Below are 13939 nucleotides of genomic sequence, written 5' to 3' on the forward strand. Positions count from 1 at the left end.
TGTGCTTGCTATCTCATTCAATAGCTAAATTGTTCTAAAGAAAACGCTACAGAAAGTGTTTAATTTGGAATTCCAACCACCTAGCTTTTCAGATTCTCAAGGAAGGGGGATAACTTTTCTCCCTTGTTACATGAAGGAGCTCTAGAATGGGCTTCTCTTCCAAAGGGCAAAAGAATATTCTCAAAGCTCATCTCCTACTGGGAACTCGTGTGCCTGGGGAAATGCAGTGAAAGCAAGGCTACCCTCTAAACTCCAGAGTCCAGCAGTCTTTTGTATGTCCATTTTTATGTAGCACTTAATAGTTAATCTTTATCCAAAGGAAAGGAAAACACTGATTTGAAAAGATTTATGTACCCCTATGTTCATGGTAGCATTATTTATAATAGCAAAGATATGGAAGCAACCTAGGTGTCCATCGATAGATGAATGGATAAAAACAATGTGATATATATATATATATATATATATATATATATATATATATGCAAATGGAAATATTTCATTCTTTTTTATTGCTGCAATAAAAAAAGAATGAAATCTTGCCATTTGCAACAACATGGATGGACCTAGAGGGTATTACACTAAGTGAAATAAGTCAGGCAGAGAAAGACAATTGCTGTATGGTTCCACTTACATGTGGAATCTAACAAAACAGACCAAAAACAGACTCAGTGAAACAGAGACCAAAAGGATGGTTACCAGGAGGGAGGGGGTGGGGAGATGGATGAAAATGGGAAGGGAATATAGTAAAAAATACCATGATAGCCCTGACCGGTTTGGTTCAGTGGATAGAGCGTTGGCCTGCGGACTCAAGGGTCCCATGTACCTTGGTTGCGGGCACATCCCCAGTAGGGGGTGTGCAGGAGGCAGCTGATTGATATTTCTCTCTCATCGATGTTTCTAACTCTCTAACCCTCTCCCTTACTCTCTGTAAAAACTCAATAAAATATATTTTTTAAAAATACCATGATAAGCTTACATGGTGACAGATGATTCTAGAATTAGCAGGGTGATCATGATGTAAGATATAAAATGTCAAACCACTATTATTATACATCTGAAATTAATATGACCAATTTAAGATTGTACACCAACTTAAATTTAAAAAAAAAAAAAAAGTTTACCTTCCATTAGCCATGAGAACTGGAGAAGTTGAGAAATTTAAGAGTGGGGAGGGGAAAAGAAGGATTTCCTAATCTCTTTTGTATTCAAAAGGGTATCTGCTATGTGCAAAAGGAAAGTAAACTTAAGTAATATTTGTGATGACTTTATATATTGTAAATAGCCAGAAACCTAGGCACTACCCCTGACTTCTTCCTCTCCTTCATATCCCATATTTAAGAATAAGAATGGCTAACATTTATCAGGTACTTACTATGTGCCAGATACTGTGCTATGAACTTTATAAGCCTATTAATCCTACTAGAGGTATTATGATTTTAACAGATGAGAAGACTGGCACGTTAAGAGATTAAATTACTTACTTGAACTCATATATCTAGGAATGGTGGGGCCAAATTCACACCCAGGTTATTGTGACTCCAGAGCCCAAAAGTTTACCCACCACTAGTTTAGTCCAGGGTCTCTGGGAGAGCCATCAGAGCCTTATGAATTGAAGGAAGGCAGGAAGGCAGGAAGAAAGGAAGGAAGGAAGGAAGGGAGGGAGGGAGGGAGGGAGGGAGGGAGGGAGGGAGGGAGGAAGGGAAGGGGGAGGAAGGGAGGGGGGAGAAGGAAAGGAAAGGAGGTCGGGGAGGGAAGGAGGCAGGGGAGAGGAGGGGGGAGAGAGGGAGGGGAGGGGAGGGGGAGCAGCAGGGAGGGGAGGGTAGGAGAGGGGAGGGGGAGTAGCAGGGAGGGGAGGGGATGGGAAGGGAAGGGAGGGGAGGGGAGGGGAGGGGAGGGGAGAGAGGGAGGTCGGTTGATTGAATGGAAGAGTCTTAAAACTACTAATATAGTGAAGTTCTAAGAAAGTTCACAATGCTGATAAAACATCTTAGAACTAGCCCAGCGGGCATGGCTCAGTGCTTGAGCATGGATCTATGAACCAGGAGGTCACGGTTTGATTCCTGGTCAAGGCACATGCTGGGATTGCAGGCTCAATCCCCAGTGTGGAGCATGCAGGAGACAGTTGATCAATGCTTCTCTCTCATCATTGATGTTTCTCTCTCTCTCTTCCTCACCTTGTCTGAAACCAATAAAAATATATTTTTTAAAAATCTTAGAACTAAATTTGCCCATCAAAGAAGTCCCACATTTCCAGGATGGGCTTGCCTTAGTATCCTTCCCACACTTGGTCATGAAGCAGCCTGCAGGGAGCATGACCTTAGCAAGAAGCAGTGATGAGTTAGCAGTCAGTTGTGATCCTTTCTGAGATGTCCATTGTCAGTGCTGCCACATTATGCCACACTCTCTCTTCAAACAAATCTGCTGGGGTTTTTCTTCAGCAGATGTATTTACTGCCCTAGTTCAAGCCTCTGTCATTGCTCACCTAGACAACTCCAATCATGCTTTAGCCTATTTCCCTACTTCCAGTCTCAATACTCTTAAAACTATTTCCAGCAACATACCAGGACAATCTTTCCAATATATAAATCCAGATATGAATATATCTGAAGAAGCCTGAAACACTAATTGAAAAGAAAACGCACCCTATGTTCATTGCAGCATTATTTACAATAGCCAAGATTTGGAAGCAGCCCAAGGGCCCATCTCAGGAGATCAGTGGACAAAAACCCTGTGGTACATTTACACAATGGACTACTGCTCAGCTGCAAAAAAGAAGGAAATCTTACCTTTTGCAACAGCATGGATGGACCTGAAGAGTATTATGCTCAGTGAAATATAAAGACAAATACCATGATTTCACATATTATATGTGGAATCTAATGAACAAAACAAACAAAATAGAAACAGACTCATAGATACAGCTGTCAGAGGGGAGGGTGTTGGGGACTGGGTGAAAAAGGTAAAGAGATTAAGGGGAGAAAAACAAAACTCATTGACACACAACAGTTTGGTGATTACCAGAGGGAAAGGGGCATGGAGGGAGGTTGGAGAGGGTAAAGGAGGAATAAATGGTGATGGAAGGAGGCTTGACTTGGGGTGATGAACACACAATACAATGTACAGATGATGTATTATAGAACTGTACACCTGAAACCTGTATAATTTTATTAACCAACGTTACCCCAATAAATTCAATATAAATAAATAAATAAATCCAGCCGTGTCCTAACCCAGTGTAAGAAGCTAGGTGGAGACTTCATTTTGTCAATCTTACAAAAGGTATAATGATCCTCTAGCATACAAAGGACAACAGTCTAACCAGCTTTCATTAATTAATTAGGTTAATTTCAAAATTGCCTTATATTCTTTTTGGTGAGGTCATCATTATGATATGTATATATGGGGCTATTTCAGTGACTATATGTCATTCATCTGCTTAAAAATCCTTCAAACATTTGTAAGATAAAACCAAAGCTTTTAATCATGGTATATCAGGATCCCCCAGGATCCAGATACTCCCTACTTCTCTAACATCATTCCTACTATTCCTTACCTGACATTTAATACTCCAAAAATACAGCACTGAGTATCACATCTTGCTATGCTGTATCACATCTCCATGTCTTTGTTTATACTCTCCCCTCTACTTGGAATGCTATTTTCTCTTCTCTTCCTCTCCATTTTGTCTATTTGAATCCCATTCAAGATTGACGTGGCTACTGCCTCCTTGGGGTAAGCTTTCCATGATTCATACACACCCCAATTCAAAGATCATTTCATCCAAGCTCTAGCCCAGTGATGGCGAACCTATGACACGTGTGTCAGAAGTGACACGTGAACTCATTTTTTTGGTTGATTTTTCTTTGTTAAATGACATTTAAATATATAAAATAAATATCAAAAATATACATCTTTGTTTTACTATGGTTGCCAATATCAAAAAATTTCTATATGTGACACGGCACCAGAGTAAAGTCAGGGTTTTTCAAAATGCTGACACACCAAGCTCAAAAGGTTCGCCATCACTGCTCTAGCCCAATTCAGGAAATCTATCTAAGGCACCCAAGGCAGAAAGTCATCAGAGGAAGAGCTCATGACTTCATGAGGCAACTGGCTTTGGTCTGTGTTCAGGGTCACATACACCAGTCAAAGCCACTTCTTATATTGAGTCTATCAGTTCCTGTTTCCTCAGCTTTTCTATGGATGGTGGTTAAAATAGTACCTATATGAAGCTTCAAGATGAATGGAGAGTTAGAAGTTGGGAGCCTCAGTGAGGAATTCCCTTGGCAGGTCCTAGAAAGGTGATGTCTAGCTTTGAACTTTCAGAACTTGGGGAGGGGAGTGACGGTGGTAGAAATGTTGATGAGGAAGGACAGAGCTTACCAACAAACCATGGGCCATTTCCTTCTGGTTGTAATTCCTGAACTTTCTAACTTTTCATTTCTAATCCCCCTACCTGTGACTCACAGATGTTTGAAGAGACCTTCTGAATGCCTGTGAACTTCAAGAAGGGCAAGGCTGAGGTAGAGGGATGATGTAGCCTATGGTAAACCACATAGGGTTAGAATTTGGCCACAGTGACTGCAGTTACTAAGATTCCAAAGATTTCCTTAGTGCTTTTTGGTAAATCTCTCTTTTTCCAAGGCTGAAAAGTTGCATTTCTAACTAAATACATAGGTGGGAGATGCCTGGTATGGAGAACAAGATAGTATATTCTGATTCTGGGACCCTACATTTATTGCCATCACGGGATGAGAAACATGAGGAACATGAATATTCTTTCTCAGCAGGCCTAGTGTTCCCAATCTTCAATAGGCTCTGCCTGTTTTTGTGCATTTCAGAAGCCTCAGTGTGGTGACTAAGTAAACACCTGGGCATTGTCAAGTCAGAAGTTTACAGGAAAAATAGATATGAATCCATGTTGTTTATATCACAATATTAGAAATGAAAACAAGAAAAATCATACTGGCTGTTAAGAATCATTAAGGTATCTTACAGTCATTGTTACTCTGTACAAGCAGAACACACAATTACTTTTTTTATTGGCACTGAGTGTAGATCATCTGGAAATATAAACATGAGAATAGAGTGAAGCAAGAAATTTAGTTCCATTCACTTTTTTAAATTTAAATTTTATTTTTTAAAGACTTTATTTTTCTAAAGTGGTTTTAGATTTACAATAAAATTGATAGGGAGGTACAAAGATTGCCCATATATTCCCACCCCTACATATGCATACCTTCCCATGATCAACATCACTAACCAGAATGGTACATTTTTTACCAAGGATGAACCTACACTGACACAACTAATCACCCAATGTCCATACTTTACCTTAGAGTCCACTCTTGGTGCTGTACATTCTATGAGTCTGGACAAAGGTACAATGACATGTACCCACCATTGAAATATCATTAGGAATATTTTCATGGTATGATAAAAATCCAAAGCCATTATATTTTAAAATATATTCCAAAACCACACTAATGTAAACAGTTGGTATAGCACTGAAATAGATAGGCAGATGAAAGGAGAAAAGTAGACAGTCCAGATATGGGCCCAGGTGCAAACAAAGTAAGTTTAGATAAAAGGAGCAGTCCAAATCAGAAGGGAAAACATTCAATAAATGGTGTTGGGATAAGTACTTATGAAATCATAAAGTACTAGAATAAACAATACATTTTGTATAATCATGTCATGGAGAAGGCTTTTTCTAAGTGTGACATAAAATCCAGAAGTCATAGAGAAAAGAATTGTAAATATAATTATAGTTGACCCTTGAACAGTGTGAAGGTTAGGGGCACAGTAAAAAATCTGTGTATAACCTTTGACTCCCCAAAAACTTAGTTGTCCTTTGGTTCCCCGCTGGGGGGATGATTGGTTCCAGGACCCCTATGGATACCAAAATCCATGGACGCTCAAGTCACCTATATAAAATGGCATAGAGCACTACATATAGTTGCTCCTCCACATCCGTGGATTCCCAACCGAGGATTGAAAACAGTACAGGTATTTATTCATTCTAGGTTATCACTCGCTTTGCAAAGCAGACATAGTTCAGCAAAAGTGAAAATAAAAGGCTTATTTAGCTAGAATTCCATGTCTTACTACCATTTTAAAACTTAATTTTCTTTCCCAGAGATGTTACAATAGATTGAATAAAATTCCTGGGCAATGAAGGTGTTAAAATAATTTTTGGAAAATATATTGGGCATTGTAGCTGCATTGCATACCTATGAAGACATCTCAACAGCTCCTTTGTCACTAGTTGCTAGTGTGTGACAGAAAGAGCCTGGAGAAGAAGAAAGTCATGAGGCTTAATTTATGGTCCTGTCATTACCACCAATATCTGACCAAGGGTGAGAGACTTATGTCAGAGTATTCATTCAGTCATCAGCTTTGTGATGCTTAATATGTGCCAGGCCCTTATACTGTAGGTCCTCAGGTTACATCGGAGATCCTTTCCTATGGCGTGATGTAACGCAATTTTCACGGTAAGTCAGAACCCACCTACATATAAGCACCTACGTCACTCACATGGAGCACATACACAGCAGTAATGAAGTGAAACAGTAAAAAAAATTAAAAGAAAGATAACAATTCCTGACCTTTACTTGTGATAAATAAATAATAAAAAAGATAAAGCACATATGTACATACGTGAAAATTATGGAACTTTTTTTTTTTATAAATAAATGGGAGACAGCAACATAACCTCAAAACGATGTACATTGAGTCCGACATAACCCGAGGACTGCCTGTCCAACAATATTAAATTCTGTATACCATACCATCATATAACATATGAGTATGAGATAATATATTACAAAATAAAATAAGGTATTGAGGAGCTGCCAACTATCTGTGAAAGAGCCAAGCTCTCCCCAAATTCAATGTCGCCCATTCAGTCCCCACTCCTAACTTTGACATTCAATGTGCTGCATCATCTGTCTCCTGTCTGCTTCTTTGGCCCTAGCTCTTGACACTGCTCTTCCCATCTCCTGAGGTACCTATGTTACACCCAAACCAAATGACTTGCAGTTCCCCGTTGTGATTTCGTGCCAGTATGGCTTTGCAAAAGGCTTTTTTCTTGCCTGTTTATAACACTTGTACTTATCCTTTGCAACCTGGTTCAAAAGTTGGCTCTTCAGGAAAGACTTCCCCTAGATCCTCTATGTATTTTATATATACCTTTGTCATTCCACTTAACACATTATCCTGCAGTTGTTTAAGTACTTAGAGAATTATGCAAATGAGTCCCACATCAGTGTGTAAGCAGAGACCCTGTCTCATTAATCTTTGTGTGCCAGTGTATAGCACATGCCTGGAGAGAAGGAGCACTTGATCCATTTTATAAATGAGTGGATGCATAAAAAATGAATCAACCATACTACAGCAGCAGGTTTTCTTTGTAGTATGACATTTCTTAATAGAGTGACAGTTCTGGTAAAATTTGCACCTCTCTTGGATTCCATCTTATCTCTACCTCAGTCCCCGCACAATGGACACTCCTAAAGCATTACAGTGAGGCTCTTGTAACAGTTACTTGAGTGTTACTTACTGTGCAGTTGGTGCAGCCTTGCATAGGGAAAGGTTAACTTGAAAACACACCAAGTCACCAAGTATATATCATTTTAATCTTGACAGTGTACTTTTAAGCAGATGGCCGAGTTTTTCTTCCTTCACATAGCTAGCATCTCTCCAAACAAGCTTAGATAGCAAACTGTTTTCTTTGGCAAATTGATTAATGAGGACATTACTCATTTGCCCGGCTGTATGACATGTCCAATAACATTGTCATTTTGTTTCTGGGGTGTTGGGTAAAAATATCCAGGAATTTACTACCAATGGAGTGACCACCTGTTTGTTGGAAACGTTAAAGAGGGAAATCTGGGGAGACAGCTCCCTGGAAGAATGCTGACGGGGGTCTGACTCCACCTTCCCACAACAAACTGTCCTCTCCAAACTTAGCAATAGCACCTGTGGAAACAAGGGAACAGCTGTGCTGGGTACCTTAGTTATCAGATGGCTGGGGGCTGAGCTGCCCTGCAGGCACCTGGAGAAACTGCAGAAGTAGTTCTTCCCAAGCCTAAAGGAGGGCAGAGCCCCGGGGGCTTTCAAGCCAGGCATCAGTGGCAAGGATAGCGGTAGAATCAAGGGAGGAAAAAGCATGAATGAGATACGGGATGGGACGTAGGGAGGAAACAACTGCAGAGCAGGAAACTGAGCAAGTGTAGTTGATACTACTTACTCAGGGATCCTAACAGTGTGTGTGTATGTGTGTGTGGTGGGGGTGGGGGGGCGAGGAGGGGATTCAGAAGGATGAGGGTTACCATGAAGAGGAGGTACAGTCTTTTTCTCTGGAAGCTATAACTGGGCAGAAAGGGAGCAAGCATGTGTTTGGACCTCACCTGCAGCAGCCAGAACACAACAGATCAACAGACAAGTTCCGTGCTAAGCGGGAAAGGAGGCTCTCTAAGGGAATCGCCAGAAGGCCTGAAGCTTTCCAAGAAAAAACAAACTGGACAAAATCTTAAAGGATTAGGGAAAGAAACGGCCCCCTCACCCCCCCCCCCCACCCCCACCCCTGCCAGGACTGCTGTCTGAAAACACAAAACAACAAAAACCACAGGGCACAACACAAGAACCCCATGGGAAGAGGGAAAGGGTGAAGTGTGGAGGAGCAGGTCAAGGCTGATGACCAAGGTGCCGAACACTCCAGCAAAAGACCCACATTTCTTGCACAATTCCTAACTGCGTGTGCATCAGCCAGCACGAGGCCATCTTGAATTGGCGCAAACTCAACTCAAGCAGCTTATCTGAGCAAGGCGGCATTACTTAAGCTAAAATGACGTTCTGTTCTACTTTAGAGAAATATCTAGAGGCCAGAGCTTCAATGTAAAGTCGGTCTATAAAATGTCCAATGGGAAATATGTACTCCTGATAGAAGCGGAAGGAGGGTGTTGCTGCTTTTGTGTCTTGAATCTCATCATCCTGAGGGCAGCAGGAGTGTCAGGAGACGCTGGAGCAACAAACTCTTAAGACTTTCTCATTCCTACGATCATTATAAAATGAGTCCTGTAACAGACTAGCTAGTTGCATAAACTGTTAGTTCTGATAATACCATCCTTTGGGGGAAACAAGGTGGCTGATAGAATTTAAAGAAGAAAAATGAAAGGAACAAAGAGCTTAGTATTTGTGTGGAAAATATGTGTACGCCTGTACCAAGTTCCTATGGATCACGGTGGTTACATGCCCCATAAGTCCTAGTAGAAGGCCCCAGAAAATGGCCGGCAGCACCAAGTCCAGAACAGAAATGGAAACAGAATAATTTTTTCACTTCAATTAAAATACAAAAAAGCAGAAGTGTGATTCTTCATCCACACACAATGGGAGGTGTACCTGAGGCAGTTCTGGGGACTGCCCCTGGAAAGAGAGGTATCAGTGTCAGAAACTGCTTGGCAAAGGCCACTCAGGGCTTCTCAGGTGTGGGGAAAGACTTGTTAAAAAGGGAAAGGCTGAGAAATAGCTTGGTGTGAACCTATAAAAAACATAAACAGTAAGGGCAGAATCAACCTAGGGTTGCTTACAAAATAGGAATAAAGGGGTGTCCTTTAAAACCCAGTTGAGATACACTTAGAATTCACATAGCAAGCGATGATTTGGACACCTTTATAAATTACAGAGACAGATATGGAAATAATTATTTCTGTTTCCATATCTAACTTTTAACGATAATGTTAACTAGAACAACCATGCTGTTCTACCAGAGACTGCTTGTTGGTAACAGAAATACAGGGTGAGGGAAAAATAGGTTTACAGTTATGAGTATGCAAAACACAGAGTTTATTCTTGTATTATTTGTTAATTATTTTCCATATGAACAACTTTTGTCCCACCCTGTACTATTAGCAGAATTGGTCAGCTTCCTTGTAGCAATACCTTCATTCCTATGAGCTAATATTCATGCAAACATTTTTTAGAAACTGTCGAGTCGGATTACTACTACTATTATATTTTTATCACACAGAATATTAGGTACTGTACCATTCAGGTAACATGGTATTAACCAAAGAAGACTGACATTAACCACCTTCAGACTTAAATATTTCTGGAAACAATTCTATGCTTAACCAAAAAGATTTAAAGATATATCCTGAAATAAAAGTCTTCTTATGTAGTTGTGGGAAGCCTTTAAAGTCAAAGGCTTTGAAAATATGCTTTAAAATAATTCTTTTTTTTATTATTATTGATTTCTGAGAGGAAGGGGAGAGAGAGATAGAAACATCAATGATGAGAGAGAATCATTGATCAACTGCCTCCTGTACACCCCCCACTGGGGATCAAGCCCAAAACCTGGGTATGTGCCCTAACTGCAAATGGAACCATGACCTCCTGTTCATAAGTCGGCATTTAACCACTGAACCATGCTGACTGGGCAAGAATTCTTAACCTAACTATGTAAATGAGTAAAAAAATAAATGAAGATATGTGTTACCAAGTGAAAAAATCAAAATATCCATAATATTAAAAAGTAATGCCAGAAAGAAAGAGTTGAAGGTATTTTCATCTAGCAATAGACAGCACCTAACAAGAGGCAGGAAATACTAACACTTAAATTCTCAAAAATATTATTTGTGGTTTTTTGAAAATATCTTTAGGATGATAAATACATCTGATAAGGTTCCAATAGTAAATTTTAGGGTGTGGTTTTCCCCCCCGTAGAAATAGGGAAGATTGAAGCAAAATTTGAAGCAGTTAAAATCATTCAAAATCGAAGACATGGTTCCCTTGCTGCTTTCCTGAAGTCTACGGGTACCAAAACCACACGTCCTCCTGGATAACCTAGGATTCCAGGCTTCTGCTTCTTAAAAATGAAAGCTCTGGAAGAGGAGTGCTGTCAGATTTTCATTCAGCAAACAATTATGATTTACCAACTCTTACATGGAAACAACAACCTCAAAAGTGAACTTAGAGGAAAGAAAGCTGCTTTTATAAAAAGTTTCCTGAACAATAAATGCAGTGTGTTGTTTTTTTTTCTTCCTTACTCTATGACATGTACCATGGTAAGTTTAAACTTCTTCAGATCTGAGTCAGTAGAATGAGATGTGCTTGTTTAATGTGTTTCTATTGAGTAAGTCCTCAGGAGAATTGTGAAAGAAGGTACCTGGTCACTTGTTTCTTCATCTCCCTCCTATCTCCCCCGACCCTAACCCTACAGGTATCTAGTGTCGACTTGCTTCTCTTTAAATGCTCAAAGTCACACCATAGCAAACATATCTCCCCAAATCTATTCCCTTTTTATAACACCTGTCCTTTAAAGTCATAGAATTTTCTTCTTCTACACCTAATCCCCATATTAAACGAATCGTTAGGTAACAAGTGAAAGGGGGAGAAGGAGCACATTCATACTAAAGTGTAAATGACTAACAGCGGTGCTTAGTAAGCCATCTCTTACAAAGGGTAGTTCAATTTTAAACAGTTGCTTACAGACCAAATAAATAAATTTTCTATTATTTCCTCAAATAAGGGCACACTTTATTCTTTTCTACTGAGTGAAGTAAAATATATGGCTTGGGAATAACAGCAGTATTTTAAGTGGGAATGGTAGTTAGGACAATATTAAGAAACGTTGTTGAGTTTAAGAAGGTTTTAGTATATTGGTGAAGGGGAAGAGGTAAGGCAAACTCTAAACATGGGAGGTTTTGGTTCCTTGAGCTTCATTTTCTCTTCCTTATTTTTATGCTGATTGTGTCTCTTTTTCCTTCCTTCTCAACAGACTGTTTCAGTCCTTCTTGGAATTATTTATTTCGCTCCTGCTGACAAGCTGGAGGTTGAATTATGTGCTCAGTCTGAAAATGTTCCTTTAGGCTCGTGCCTCTGAACTTTCTAGCCAATGCAGAGTAAATAGGTACTGTGCTGTATGCAAATGTAGGCATATTTGTCTGAGTAGGCCAAAGGAGGGGAGGCATTCTGCAAAATGCCTTTAGAACAGAAACAAACTTTAGAGATGAAATATTTTAAAGCCTCATGAAAATAAACTAAACTCTTCGGGAACAGAAAGTACAGAGGAATACTTATCTATACAATAAATTGGAGAAAAACCACACACGAAGCAAGACGTGACTAATACTTCAGCAGTGAGCTCACCTCAAGCATTTCATGAATTTCACATGACCCACCCACTTTTTCTCAGTACCTCTCAAGATTACCATATCAGCAGCAATAATACTCTGTTGTTCTGTGTGCCAGATTTACATATCAACGTAGCCATGGCATTCCTGAATGTAGAATATTGTACTGTTCCCCTTGTTTGTGGTTTCTATAAGGTTAATTTTTGTTCCCTTACCCTCCTCACTTAATCTCATGCCACCCCCTACCTCTCTTCAATCAGAGGTTTGTTTTTGTCTATGAATAGTTTTCCTCTTTTCTCATTTTCTGTGTCAAAATTTGAACTATCCAGAAATTCACTGTACAACCATGCTGCTTTTTAAATTTTTTATTACTCAGCTATAGATGATCAACTCTTTGAAAAGATAAGCCAGGGACAGAAAGTAACAGCTGGTCACTTCTAGGATGGCTCTGGGATACCTTCTTTCTCAAATATACAGTATGTTAAGGTGGGTCAGAAGTTACCATGGTAGATTTCATGGCTACCTTTGTTTCTTTCTTGGCAGGCTTTGTTTTTAATTATTTCTATTTCTAAATTGGAGATGGGGAAAAATCTCCATGCCAGAACTGAGTCAAGCAACTTTCATTTCCAATGAAAGTTTGGAAAGGGCTAGATAATTTTTAAATTCATAGACTCTCATGTGTCAAATTTAATGGAAAACCAGCTGGAGCCTAAGAAGCTATTTTAATGAGCTTCCTCTTTCTCTGATGTTTCCCCAGAGGCATGTGCCAAGCGGGCCCATGTGGCCTAGGGGGTAACATGATCATCTTGGCTCTGTTTAGACACCTGTGCTCTTTTAGTCTAGTGGTAAGAAGAACAGAAGAGAGAGGGATGAGGGCATGGAAGGCATGCAGGCCTAGTGGGCGTGGGTGTGTGCCATGCTGCTTAGGAATTCACTACAAGAAACTCCACAGCAGCGGCAAAGCCTGATGCATCATAGGCCAACAGTGCCTCTGTGTGGGATTTCTGAGAGTGCATGAAATGTGTCTGTGTGTATGTTGGGGAGGGAAAAATGGGGGGAGGAGAAAATATGCATTTTTAAAAGGGATTGCATGCCTTGGAGGTTCTTTTTGAGAAGGCGATATAGGGAAAAAAGATTAAAAACCATGAATACAAAATATGCCTGGGAGTCGGGGAGCATATTTTTCTTCTAAACTTCTTCCCACTCCTTAAAGAACATACATTTGCTGAGTTCACTTTTCCTTTTCTAGCAATCAGTGTGATGGTTGGCTCTCCCTACCCACTTAACACATAGATATTAAACTTGATCTGTATTATTTTTCACCAGGAGTCTTGTTTAGTGATTATTCATAGTCTCCTGTGTGTGTGAATTTCTCCTTCCTGGATTATACAGTTCTTGAGGGTTTATACTTATAGAAGTTAATATTCACTCTTGTTCTTCCTCACCAATTTGTTACTAATTCTGGGTATTTCTCTGCAAATGTTGAACATATGACTACACAATACTTTTTCATAAGATTTTCTTCCACTTACAATGTCTTCTTTTATGATGTGATTAAGTTTATTTTAAGATTAAAATTTTTAAAAAATAAAGTATTTTCATGCTTTCTAAAGTATTTATAGTTTTTTTAAAATTTAATTCCTATTTTAATTGTGTAATATTTCATATGTACAGAAATACAAAGAGGATACACAACATACATCCCAACCAACAGATTTAACATATTCGCTTCATCTCTTTAAAAATTAAATCCATAGCCAACCACCCAATACATAGACCCTTTGAATCTCAGCTCCCCTCCC

The 13939-nt window shown here is 39.5% G+C and overlaps 1 long non-coding RNA gene across 2 annotated transcripts in view; it reads left to right on the top strand.

Annotated features, from left to right (window-relative positions):
• LOC132227304 (uncharacterized) overlaps positions 1 to 13698 on the top strand; it is a 30190-nt gene extending 16492 nt beyond the window's left edge. For both annotated transcript variants that reach the window (XR_009451161.1, XR_009451162.1), the window contains one exon: positions 10729 to 13698. This is a non-coding gene — a long non-coding RNA (uncharacterized LOC132227304). The remainder of the gene's footprint in view (positions 1 to 10728) is intronic.
• The last annotated feature ends 241 nt before the right edge of the window (positions 13699 to 13939 follow it).

This window comes from Myotis daubentonii, chromosome 2 (genome assembly GCF_963259705.1).
Source record: "Myotis daubentonii chromosome 2, mMyoDau2.1, whole genome shotgun sequence".
Classification (NCBI taxonomy): Eukaryota; Metazoa; Chordata; class Mammalia; order Chiroptera; family Vespertilionidae; genus Myotis; species Myotis daubentonii.